This window comes from Capricornis sumatraensis, chromosome 21 (genome assembly GCF_032405125.1).
Source record: "Capricornis sumatraensis isolate serow.1 chromosome 21, serow.2, whole genome shotgun sequence".
In the NCBI taxonomy this organism is placed as follows: domain Eukaryota; kingdom Metazoa; phylum Chordata; class Mammalia; order Artiodactyla; family Bovidae; genus Capricornis; species Capricornis sumatraensis.
Window position 1 is genome coordinate 24,579,158 of NC_091089.1, and position 12,993 is coordinate 24,592,150.

The window sequence follows — 12,993 nt, forward strand, 5'->3', positions numbered from 1 at the left end:
AAGTGAAAAGTGAAAGTGAAGTCGCTCAGTCGTGTCCGACCCTCAGTGACCCCATGGACTGCAGCCTTCCAGGCTCCTCCGTCCATGGGATTTTCCAGGCAAGAGTACTGGAGTGGGGTGCCATTACCTTCTCCGAAGGGTCCAGCAGCACTGTCAAATTCTCTATGGTATTCATAGTCAAAATACTGTTAACAGTTAGCTCATCATTTTTAAAAAAGATATAAAGATGGAGTTGAACATACTTTCTGGGGATGTAATTATGTATGGTTTTACATTCACCACTCCAGATAAAGAGCTAAATTAGGCAATATTGCCTAATATTTAAGAGCAGTAAGTTTTGGAAATCAGTGAGTGGGTTTGAATCATTATCACTGCCCTAGCCATTTTTAACTTCTTAGGCTCAACTTCCTCATCTGTAAAGTGGGAATGAAAAGTGAAAGTGAAGTTGCTCAGTTGTGTCCGACTCTTTGTGACCCCATGGACTGTAGCCCACCAGGCTCCTCCACCCATGGAATCTTCTAGGCAAGAGTACTGGAGTGGGTTGCCATTTCCTTCTCCAGGGGATCTTCCCGACCTGGGGGTCGAACCCGGGTCTCCTGCATTGCAGGCAGATGCTTTACCATCTGAGCCAAAGTGGGAATAGTAATACATATATTTTAAAGTGATAGATATATGTGTGTGTATATATATATCAGTGAGTTGTTATGGGTATTGCATGAGGAAATTTGGATTATCTATGCAAAGAAAAGTATAAATTACCTAAATAGAGCAAACAGGTTCTACACAGGTTCATAGACATACAGTAAATGATTATAGTCAGAGCCCCACAGCTTTTATTTTAAAACTTAAAACAGTTTAGTGAATCTAGACAGTGTCCAGAACACAGAAAACAGAACAATAAGAGTAACTTAGTTTAAGTCAAGGGAAGTGAGTTTTCAGCAAAACTGAGGCAGGAGGTGTGAGAGAAAGCAGCCAGGTTGCTGTGCTTGAAGCAAATCTCCAGGTTACCATGGGAAGGCTGGGTGGAGGATTTAGGAGTCATCTGATTGAGTAGTTGCTGGACATACGTGATGTGGCTTTGCAGTTACTTCAGATGCAAGAGTGGGTTGCACACCACAGTAACTATGTTCAGCTGCTTCAGGGTTTAATTATGTAGACAACTTCTCGAGGGGATATCCCAACTGCTTGCAAAGCCATGCCTCATTTATTATAGTCATGAATACACACGAGTCCTCATGTTGAAAAATATATTAGTTTATAATTGGGAGGTGGGGTGGGCGATGCAAATGAAGGCCTTGGTAGCTGAAAATGCTCCAGAGGTTCCATTGCTCTTGCAACAGTTTTAAGACAGGCAGGCACAATCCTGCAAGCAGGAACTAGGCTCCTTCACAGGTCAGTTTTCCTCAGCCTGCTTTTAAAAGAAGGTGTTAGTTTAAAAGAAAAGTGCCTGCACAATAAAATTTAAATTTCCCAACAGAAATTGAAATAAGAGAAAATATTTTTAATGACAATTAGGAATCTGCAAAACTTGAAGATGTAATTAAGATTTTGCTTCCCCTGTGACTCAGCGATAAAGAACCTGCCTGCAAAACAGGAGAGCGGCAGGAGCCGTGGGTTCGATCCCTGGGTGGGGAAGATCCCCTGGAGAAGGAAATGGCAACTCACTCCAGAATTCTCACCTGGAGAATCGCTTGGACAGAGGAGCCTGGTGGGCTGCAGTCCATGGGGTTGCAAAAGAGTCAGATACGACTTAGCAACTAAGCAGCAATTAATATTTTAAATGAGTTATTTCCTTGATATAGTAATTTATATTACACTTCCTAGCATGGAGCTTGGTATATAGTAGGCTTCGCATGTTTTTCTTCTCCTCTGCCTTTTCATATCTTTCCTGTTCAATGAAAACTTCAAGCTGTTAAGGACTCGAGTCACAATACCAGTGGTGTTTTATGTGATAAAATATCTTTTTTTTAAACTCACAAATATATTCTGCCTAAGATTTGTGTGTCCTCTTCAGAACTAAACATTCTTTGTTCTCCCGGGGTATGAAATCTTTTAACAAATAGAAATAGGATTTTTTTTCCTCTGCAGTAAAGGCCATAGAAAAGTTTATGGACTTGTCCTTGGCTTTTATGAATGGGATGTGAAAATACCCTCTTCCCTTTCCCAGAGGCCGTTTCAGAGAAAACCTCTTTTCTCATTCTACAATACTTAAACGTTCTAAATCCTTACACAAAGCTATTAATTTATATTTGCTGATTTGACTGAATGTATAATCTCAGTCTTAAAGCATTTCAAGTTCTTTTTGGCAACCACAGGAAGTTTCCATGTTCTGAAAGGGAATGTTCAGTTTACTTTCTTCTTTAATTATGTGGTTTTAACCCTATCAAAAGAGGTAAGTTTTGATTGAAAGAAATCTAGAAAATATGATGGGAGGGTGAGGGAGAAGCAAATCCTCAGGACTTTTTGACAAGCAGCAAGTTAAACTTGCCCTCCCGTCTTTGGTGGTATCAGAACCCCAACAGCCAGGATGTGTTTACTTCATTCAGATTTAAAGAGGTAAATTCCAAACCTCATAGTAGTATCCTGTTACTTATAGTGACAAACATCATCACTTTTCATCCAGTGAACCTGTAATTTTGTGTCCTAAGAGAACTTTGGGGTAAATTTTTATTTCTGTAGTCATTAATTTTATACGAAATATGATAATTTTCTAGTGTTTTCTCTTGTTTTTTTTTTTAAAACAGCAAATTTTGGTAGCACAGTATTGTCACAAATTATCCCTTAGGGGACACAGTAACTTCTAGGCTTATAGCAAATTGGGAAAAGATGCTGGATAAATATCCAGAAAACTTCATAAGGTGTCTGAGAACATCCAACGCTAGCATGGAGTTGGGACCCTCAGCGTCTCCCTGTGTTTCCCTTGTTAGAAGTCTCACATAGGACTAGAATGAACCTAAGATCCACTTGGATGAAGACTAGCAAAAATAATCTGCTCTGGGTACCAGGCAGACTTGTGGAGCTTCGGGAGTCCCTGGAAGGGTGGATGGATTCTTTTTTTAAGAGTTCTTAGTACAGTTAAAACCTCACAGGAGTGGGTGGCAAGCTGTGGTCTCTGTGGTCAGACTGCCTGGGTTCAAGTTCTAGCTCTCTGGTTGTACAACTCTGGGAAAGTCGCTCAGCATCTCTGGGCCTTGTTTCCTCATCTATAAAATGTGTGTGTATGTGTGCCCAGTTGTGTCTGACTCTTTGTGACCCCACGGACTGTAACCCTCCAGGCTGCTCTGTCCATGGAAGTTTCTGGGCCAAGAATACTAGAGTGGGTTGCCATTTCCTACTCCAGGGGATCTTCCTGACCCAGAAATTGAGCCCGCATCTCTTGTGTCTTCTGCGTTGGCAGGCAGATTCCTTATCACTGTGCCACCTGGCAAGCCTACCTGTAGAATGGGAAGGTGATAAAAGCAGAGTTGTTTCCAGGATTAAATAAAATAATTTTTAGGAAGTCGAATAGGACCTGGGACATAGTAATGGTGCATGTTTAGAAAAGAAAATACCAGAGAAGGGGAAGATCAATGTAGTTTAGAGCAAGAGGTGGTAAATTATGACCCATAGGCCAAATCTGGCCTGTCTACCTTTTTTGGTCAATAAAGTTTTATTGGAACACTGCTATAGCTGTTTGTTTATGTGTTGTCTATGGCGGTTTTCATGATACAACAGCAGAGCCTAGTAGTTGTGACAGAGACTTAATGGCCTGCAAAATCTAAAATATTTACCATTTGTCCCTTCACAGAGAAAGTGTGCGGGCTCTGAACTGCAGTCTTCATTCTTTCACATTAGTGCATTTCCCTTATTCATAGTAAATGCTTCAGCCACAGATCCAGCAAAAGTGCTTCCAGCCACTCTTTCCCTCTCCAAATGCGTGAGAGTCTGTAGGTCATGAAACTCCCACGAAGCAGCACATTATACCAAGCCGCCAGGCCGCCCATGTCACAGAATGAATTGTGACTGGCTCTTTTGTGGTGGTACTGTGGACCATTGAGACTAATATGACAATTACCTTCTGAGTATTTATGTGAGATAATTTAATTTTAGAGCTCATAAACAAGATCAGAGTTATGTGGTTTAACAAAAGGTCTCCTTATGTGTACGTACTCTTGCCAAAAACATGATGAAATCCTGAAACATGGCAAACTTAATGTGCACTTTTAGATTTACATGTGGCAAACAGAATTGAGTAGTGTATCTGTTCATAAATATTCCTGCTGCTATTGGGAGGCACTTGGGAAACCTGGATAGTTCTAGTCTATATGAACATGATTTCCTCCCTCGCTGGGGGGTCCCCTCCCCATAAGTACACTCATTCCAAAACCCTGCAGGCAATTTTTCTGTTTAAAATTTTTACGTTCCATAGCAAGTATACTCGTCTTTTCTCAGCATCTTGCCTATTCATTTGTACCTGATCTTACTTATACTGTCTGCTCATTCTGATAGGAAATCCTGTCTTTTTGTTGTTGTTGCTATTAATTAATTAATTTTTGGTTGCACTAGGTCTTCGTTGCTGTGCGCTGGCTTTTCTGTAGTGTGGGCAGCGGGGGCTCCTCTTGGTTGTGGTGCATGGGCTTCTCGTTGGAGTGGCTTCTCTTGTTGTGGAGCATGGGCTCTAGGGAGCAGGCTTTAGTCGTTGTTGTGTATGGACATAGTAGTTGCCGCTCACGGGTTTAGTTGCACCAGGGCACGTGGAATCTTCCTGGACCAGGGATTGAACCTGTGTCCCCTGGAGTGGCAGGTGGATTCCCAACCACTGGATCACCAGGGAAGTCCTGAACTTGAGGCTGCCCTGGTGCTGTGTCTTCCAGAGGCTCCCGAAGCACAGCAATATACAAGAAAATTTAAGTTTGTACTGGTACTGGGTTAAAAATTAGATTTGGTTTATTTACCAAGATTTTCAGGTAACTTTCAAATTAAAAACAACCTATTTTTCCTTTCAATCCAATTTGAAAACACCAGGCTGAGTCATGCCTATTTGTCAACGGGAGAAGAACTGGTAGAGGAAAATGTTTGAATTAATTCGAAGTTGTTTAGAGATGTACACTCACTCAGCAATGCACTGGTGATTAGGAGCTAGGTTCTTTTTTTTTTTTTTTTTTTTTTTAAGGGGCTTATTTTTTAAGGGGGTTTATTACCTTTGTTGATATACAGCAAATTCTACCAGTGATCAGTTTCATTCAGCAAGTGCTTGTTTAGAACAGATTCTATGCAAAGCTTGTGTGGCCATACTTCTTTTTAAAGATATTTTATTATTTATTTATTTATTTTTGGCAGCAGTGGGGCTTAGTTGTGGCATGCTGGATCCTTCCTTGTGGCAAGGGGCTTCTCTCTAGTTGTGGCATGGGTTCCAGAGCTCACAGACTCAGTAGCTACAGTGTGTGGGCCTGGTTGTCCTGTGGCATGTGGAACTGTCCCAGACTAGGGATTGAACCCATGTTCTCCACATTGGAAGGGGTACTCTTAACCAATGGATCACCACAGAAGTCCCATACTTGTTTAAATCTGTTATATTGGAACCAGTGTTTCAATTACCTGACTATGGGTTTGAATAAAGACATTTTAACAGCTTTGATTTTAAAGTTATATATACATATATATATAAAAGCACTTAATCACTGTAAATGTAATAGCATATATGAAAAAAGGGTAATAGTCGTCTTATGAAAAATGCATACTGTATAAAACCTCACTGATAATTAAAAGAACCAGACCAAAATAAGATATCTTTTTTTTTTTTTTCTACTGACAGTTTGGCAAAGATGAAAAAAGTCTGATCATATCCCATGTGTTGGGTGTGAGGGGAAATGACTACTCAAACACACTGTTGGTGGGAGTTTAAATTTGACAGACCTTTATGGAGGGCAGTTTGGCAACAGGTACAAAAATTTATTCCTTTGACTCAGCAGTTCTGATTCTAGGAGTTTTTTCTACAGATATACCTACATGTTCAAAAATATGGACAATGATATTCACTCCAGCTTCTGGACTGAATTATGATCCCCCCAAATTCCTGTGTTGAAGTTCTAACCCCCAGTATCTTAGAATGTGACTCTATTTGGAAAAAGGGCCTTTAAAGAATGGATTAAGTTGAAATGAGATTATAAGTTGTTGTTATTCAGTTTCTAAGTCATGTCTGACTCTTTGTGACCCCATGAACTACAGCATGCCAGGCTTCCCTGTCCTTCGCTATCTCCTGGAGTTTGTTCAAATTCGTGTCCACTGAGTCGTTGATGCTATCTAACCATTTCACCTTCTGCCACCCCCTTCTCATTTTGCCTTCAGTCTTTCCCAGCTTCAGGGTCTTTTTCCAGTGAGTTGGCTCTTCACATCTAGTGGCCAGAGTATCGGACCTTCAGCATCAGCATCAGGCCTTCCAATGAATATTCAGGGTTGATTTTCTTTAGGATTGACTGGTTTGATCTCCTTGCAGTCCAAAAAACTCTCAAGAATCTTCTCCACCACCAGTTTGAAAGCATCAGTTCTTCGACACGCAGCCTTCTTTATGGTTTAACTTTCACATATGTACGTGACTATTGGAAGAACCATAGCTTTGAGTAGATGGACCTGTGTCAGCAAAGTGATGTCTTTGCTTTTTAATACTTGGTCTATGTTTGTCATAACTTTCCTTCCAAGGAGCAAGCACCTTTTAATTTTGTGGCTGCAGTCACCATCCACAGTAATTTTGGAGCCCAAGAAAGTAAAATCTGTCACAGTTTCCTCTTTTTCCCCATCTATTTGCTCTGTATGCAGGTCAGGAAGCAACAGTTAGAACTGGACGTGGAACAACAGACTGGTTCCAAATAGGAAAAGGAGTACGTCAAGGCTGTATATTGTCACCCTGCTTATTTAACTTATATGCAGAGTACATCATGAGAAACGCTGGACTGGAAGAAACACAAGCTGGAATCAAGATTGCCAGGAGAAATATTAATAACCTCAGATATGCAGATGATACCACCCTTATGGCAGAAAGTGAAGAGGAGCTAAAAAGCCTCTTGATGAAAGTGAAAGAGGAGAGTGAAAAAGTTGGCTTAAAGCTCAACATTCAGAAAACGAAGATCATGGCATCTGGTCCCATCACTTCATGGGAAATAGATGGAGAAACAGTGGAAACAGTGTCAGACTTTATTTTTTTGGGCTCCAAAATCACTGCAGATGGTGATTGCAGCCATGAAATTAAAAGATGCTTACTCCTAGGAAGAAAAGTTATGACCAAACTAGATAGCATATTCAAAAGCAGAGACATTACTTTGCCGACTAAGGTCTGTCTAGTCTAGGCTATGGTTTTTCCTGTGGTCATGTATGGATGTGAGAGTTGGACTGTGAAGAAGGCTGAGTGCTGAAGAATTGATGCGTTTGAACTGTGGTGTTGGAGAAGACTCTTGAGAGTCCCTTGGACTGCAAGGAGATCCAACGAGTCCATTCTGGAGGAGATCAACCCTGGGATTTCTTTGGAAGGAATGATGCTAAAGCTGAAACTCCAGTACTTTGGCCACCTCATGCGAAGAGTTGACTCATTGGAAAAGACTCTGATGCTGGGAGAGATTGGGGGCAGGAGAAGAAGGGGACGACAGAGGATGAGATGGCTGGATGGCATCACGGTCTCGATGGACATAAATCTGAGTGAACTCCAGGAGACGGTGATGGACAGGGAGGCCTGGCGTGCTGCGATCCATGGGGTCGCAAAGAGTCGGACATGACTGAGCGACTGAACTGAACTGAACTGATGGAATCAGATGCCATGATCTTAGTTCTTTTTAATATTGAGTTTCAAGACAGCTTTTTCACTTTCCTCTTTCATCTTCATCAGGAGGCTCTTTAGTTCCTCTTTACTCTCTGCCATTGGAGTGGTATATCAGCTGCATATCTGAGTTTGTTGATATTTTCCCCAGCAATCTTGATCCCAGCTTGTGATTCATCCATCATTTCACATGATGTCCTCTGCATATATTATTGTTATAGTAATAAGTTAATAAGTTAAATAAGCAGGGTGACAATATATAGACTTGTTGTACGTTCCCAATTTGGAACCAGTCTGTTGTTCCATGTCCGGTTCTAACCATTGCTTTATGACCCACATATAGGTTTCTCAGGAGACAAGTAAGGTGGTCTGGTATTCCCATCTCTTTAAGAATTTTTCACAGTTTATTGTGATCCACACAGTCAGTGGCTTTAGCATAGTCAATGAAGCAGAAGTGGTTGTATTTCTGGAATTTGCTTGCTTTCTCTATGATCCAATGAATGTTGGCAATTTGGTCTCTGGTCCCTCTGCCTTTTCTAAATCCAGCTTGTACATTTAGAAGTTCACGTACTGCTGAAGCCTAGCTTGAAGGATTTTGAGCTTAACCTTACTGGTATGTGAAATGAACGCAACTGTACAGTGGTTTGAATATTCTTTGACATCATCCTTCTTTGGGATTGGAAAGAAAACTGACCTTTTCCAGTCCTGTGGCCACTACTGAGTTTTCCAATTTTGCTGACATATTGAATGCAGTCCCTTAACAGATCATACGGGTGGGGGAGCCCTAATTCATGACTGATGTCCTCGGAAGACGAAAAAGAACCAGGGGCATGCACAGAGAGGAAGGGCCGTGTGAGAAGGCAGCTGTCTGCAAGGTAAGGAGAGAAGCCTCAGGAGAAACCAGACTTGCTGGCACCTTGATCTTGGACTTCTAGCCTCCAGAACTGTGAGGAAATAAATTTCTGTTGTTTTAAGCCACCCAGTCAGTGTTATTTTTTAATGGCAATCCTTGCAAATGAATGCTGCTGCTGCTGCTAAGTCGCTTCAGTCGTGTCCAACTCTGTGCGACCCCATAGACGGCAGCCAACCAGGCTCCCCCATCCCTGGGATTCTCCAGGCAAGAACACTGGAGTGGGTTGCCATTTCCTTCTCCAATGCATTAAAGTGAAAAGTGAAAGTGAAGCCGCTCAGTCGTGTCTGACTCTTAGCAACCCCATGGACTGTAGCCCACCAGGCTCCTCCATCCATGGGATTTTCCAGGCAAGAGTACTGGAGTGGGGTGCCATTGCCTTCTCTGTGCAAATGAATGCAGCATCCATCTAATGAAGTACTATGCAGTTTCAACATAAAGCATATTACCCTTCCATTTATTGGATTCAAACTTTTTTTAAGAAAAGATACACTATGGTATACTTGTTTGGAGAAGGGAATGGCAACCCACTCCAGGATTCTCTGAGAATTCCATGGACAGAGGAGCCTGGGCAGCTACAATCCACGTGGTTGCAAAGAGTCAGACATGACTGAGTGACTAACACACACACACACACATTGTATGCTTGTATATCCATAAGCTTTTTGTAGTTGTTTTGGGGGAAAGGCCTCCTAGTGGGGCTTGGTGAGAGAGGCTTTTAGCTTTCATTATATACCATTTTCAACTGTTTGAATATTTTTAAAAGAGCTTATAGGTTTTATAATAATAAAACATCTAGTTAAAAGCAAAACAGCATTCTGCCTAGAATATGAATATTATCTGGCCCAAGCCCTTCCTTATCACAGGGCCAGGCACAGTGCTGCTTATCCCTAAATAGCGGGCTTCTTCAGTTCCTTGCCAGTGTGCAGAACTATTCAGACAAGTCAGCGACAACCCCCTGCAGAAGCCAGGGGTCACCTCACCCTCTTGTTTCTATGGAGCTTGCGTCCTACAGACCCTGCTTATTCCCTCTGTTTCTGGGGGTAGCCCCCAGGCAGTTCTGCATGGTGTGCACCGTGTTCCCTGAGGCTGTGAGTGTATGGGGCTGTAAAATTGCTGTCCCTCTCATCTGTCCAGTGTCAGGCATCATGTATCCCGCCATCCCTGTCACCTAAGGCAGGAATCCTTCCCTCATCAGTGGAGTGAAGAGGAGGCGAATAAAACACAGAGGACTGATGAAACAAAGGACACTACACCCCAAAGCCAAAAGGCTATACAGTCTTTAAAAATCTTGTAAAATACTTGAAAGTAAAATTTGCTCAGTTGTGTCCAACTCTTTGCGACCCCATGGACTATACAGTCCATGGAATTCTCCAGGCCAGAATACTGGAGTGGGTAGCCTTTCCCTTCTCCAGGGGATCTTCCCAACCCAGGAATCGAACGCAGGTCTCCCACACTGCAGGCAGATTTTTTACATCTGAGCCACCAGGGAAGCCCAAGAATACTGGAGCCCAGTATTAAGTATTCCATGAGCTATCAGGGAAGCCCTCCTTAATAATATGTAAAATTGCTTATAGTATATTGGGCTTCCCTGGTGGCTCAGACGGTAAAGAATCTGCCTGCAATGTAGGAGACCCACGTTGGATCCCTGAGTTGGAAAGATCCCCTGGAGAAGGGAATGGCAATGCACTCCAGTATTCTTGCACAGAGAATTCCATGGACAGAGGGGTCTGGCCAGCTACAGTCCATGGGGTCACAAAAAGTTGAGCACGACTTAGCAACTAACACATACACAAAACTCCTTACAATATAGCAGGCTTAATAAGTAAACACTTTGAGATATTGTGTCATTGTCAGTATCTTGGTGGTTTTGCGAACTAAGTGGACGGAGGAGGCAGTTCGTGGAGGAACAAGAGAAAGCCCCCAGCACTCTGAGAGTTTGATGAATGGAATCAGACTTTTGAACTGGAAATCTACAGAGGTCACTTCTTGCTCTGATGCACTGACTCATCTGAAAAATGAAGGGGTTGGAACTCTTCCTTTTTTATCTCTAGGGTCTCTAGTAGCTGTAACATTGTGGTTCTTTAGGATTATTTTCGAGGAGAATTGCATTCCAAGATGCAGTGTTAGAGGCACGATGCAGTCCCTTGAGGGTAGTGACTGTACTTCGTGCATTGACACAGGGACCACGGCCTCTTAGGACTGCTTGTGTTTGTAAACACACACACAAGGACACTTGCACAGGCTCTTTTCAATTCTCTCTTGGTCTAGGAGAATATAATTACCTGCACACTAATATGCCTAGTCAAAAATTGGCTCCTGGGTCTCATGAAACCCCAAGACCATCACTACATGTGTCAGAGCATTCCACAGTATTGATTGGGAAATGGTACTCTAGCAATAGGGCTTCAGAAATAACCCCCAGCCTGAGGTGACTCCACAGGGAGGAAGCCCAGGGAATAAGCAGCTCGGCCTTCGCCTCTTTCCTCCCGCTGACCTCCTGCCTTGGTTCCATGGGCCAAAACAACTATCATCCAGAAGGCAGGGAAGCCCACTGATGCAGCTCATAGAGGTCAACCACCTGGGTGTAAAATTGGCACAGTTTATAAAATTGATGCAGAGATTAGGGTGGAAAGACAACCTGGAGGGGCAGGTGAAGTGGTTCAGCACACAGACCCATCTGAGTTTGGGTGGAGGCCTTGCTGTTTCTGAGCTGTGTACCTTTGGGTAAGTTATTCAGTCAACATAAACAACCCACTCCAGTATTCTTACCTGGAGAATCCCAGGGACGGGAGCCTGGTGGGCTGCCGTCTATGGGGTCGCACAGAGTCGGACACGACTGATGTGACTTAGCAGCGGCAGCAGCAGCATGTGTAAATAAGCTATTCCGGAGTTGTTGTCAGGTTTAAATGAGCTAATTTGCATAATGCTCTTCGTGTGATGCTTGACTTGTAGAAACGGACAATAAATGCCAGCTATTTCATTGTCATCACCATATCATCATTGTCATCCTTCTCCAAAGAGCATGATGCACGACCACGCCGGGTTTGATTTCAAGGATCTATCGACTGACACAAGGATCCCTTAGGAGCTGCTCTGATCTCTTGCAGAGGAAAAGCCGCATCTTGTGCTGTCATATGGCCTCGCATTATCCCAGTCAGCAAGATTTGGGAACCCCAATTTGATTCCTATCAGGAATCTATCACAATGATCCTATCACAAAATGATATTGCTCGTATTTTTTTTAATAATTGGAGGAGAACAAGCATTTTTGCTTGGCAAATCCCGTGGACGGAGGAGCCTGGTGGGCTGCAGTCCATGGGGTTGCTAGGAGTCGGACATGACTGAGTGCACTTTCACTTTTCACTTTCATGCGTTGGAGAAGGAAATGGCAACCCACTCCAGTGTTCTTGCCTGGAGAATCCCAGGGACGGGGGAGCCTGGTGGGCTTCTGTCTATGGGGTCGCACAGAGTCGGACACGACTGAAACAACTTAGCAGCTTAGCAGCAGGATTTCTAAGACTCTCAGCAGAGTACATAAAAGCCTTTCACAAAAAAGATTTTTATTTCCCCTCAAGCTAGGGTAACAGATTTATTGTCAAAATGATCTGATGTTTTAGATATAAAAAGCTAATTTTTTTCTTGTGACAAGAACCTGTAAGATCTATCCTCTTAGCAATTTTCAAATATACAATGTGGTGTTAACTATAGTTGTCGTGCTGTACATTACAGGTCACCCCTGAGACTTGTTTATTTTATAACTGGAAGTTTATATCTCTTGACACCCCCCCTTAACTCCTTTTTGTTTTTTAATTTTTCTTACACAAACACATAATGTTTCAGAGTGTGATAATGTCTACTGTCTGGTAATAAATTTGAAAAGTCCATCAGATGCAAAATGTCCCCATAGTTGAGAAAAGGATGATCACTTTAAGACATTAACTACCACAGTTCTTGGAATAGTTTCTGAAAAACTGTGTGTGAACTTTTTTTGTGGAGCCTGTTGTGCAAGTCACTTTATTTTTATTTAAAAGTGTGATTTTTAAACTCGTCTTTAGAAAAGGTGTCTGTGCATCTCACAATAAAGCATGAAGTGAGAAGAACATGTACATTTCATGTAATGGGAAAACATTACCTTCTTGACAGTGAGTAGAGCTTAAGTCATCACAGAAGGAAGGTATGTGAGAGAATTTTTTAGAACAATGTGTCTTCATAATTATGATTTCTTGGATTGTGGTTACTTTTATCATAACAGCCATATACTGAAACCTCGGTCTGGAACCATGTGAGATGAGCC